The 667-nt window shown below is 45.0% G+C and overlaps 1 protein-coding gene across 1 annotated transcript in view; it reads right to left on the bottom strand.

Moving 5' to 3' along the window:
* The window catches only part of MROH8 (maestro heat-like repeat family member 8), a 39,103-nt gene that overhangs the window by 23,564 nt on the left and 14,872 nt on the right, over nucleotides 1-667 (bottom strand). The gene's annotated exons all lie outside the window — the stretch shown is intronic.

The following is a 667-nucleotide window of genomic DNA, read 5'->3' as shown; positions in this document are numbered from 1 at the left end:
CTCGCCATGTGGTCTCCTCCGGGGCAGGCGGGAATCGAACTCATGCGAAAGTGGCCTCAGATTCTCAGTGCTGTGCTTTAACCCGCTGCGCCACCAGGGAGGGCCAAATCCCAAAACTTTTAAGAGAAAAAAGGCTACCAAAGAATCAGGCCCCTAGTCTGACTGCTAGTGGTTCTTTAACATTTTCTTGTTTTATTCTTTACCTTTTTAGGTATATTTGAAAACATTAAAAAAAAAAAAAGGGATCCTGGCCCTCCCTGGTGGCACAGCGGGTTAAAGCACAGCACTCAGAAGCTAAAGCCACTTCCGCATGAGTTCGATCCTTGGCCAGGGAGGCCAGAACCCACAGACCTCTCCTGACCTGCCTGCTGCTCCCCTCAGCTGTATATTTCGACACATCTGCCTGTTCTGTCCCCCACTCTGTCTCTGATGAACCCTCTCACCCCCTGTACCTCTGGGATGCTGGGCCTGTACTCAAGTTCTGTATACATAAATAAATAAATCTTTAAAATAAGGCATCTATTCTAAGAAGAGTTGGAAATAATAAGGAGGGACATGGAGTCCAAGGAGTGACATAGTTTTAAGAAGTTTGGTTACATGTAGAGAACAAACTAAAAAGAACTAAAGAGAAGGTGTCCACTTTAACATATTTCATGCACAAAAAAAA

Source organism: Condylura cristata, unplaced genomic scaffold (assembly GCF_000260355.1).
Source record: "Condylura cristata isolate star-nosed mole 26May11 unplaced genomic scaffold, ConCri1.0 scaffold00022, whole genome shotgun sequence".
Taxonomy (NCBI): domain Eukaryota; kingdom Metazoa; phylum Chordata; class Mammalia; order Eulipotyphla; family Talpidae; genus Condylura; species Condylura cristata.
This window is presented reverse-complemented; position numbering and strand designations above follow the sequence as displayed.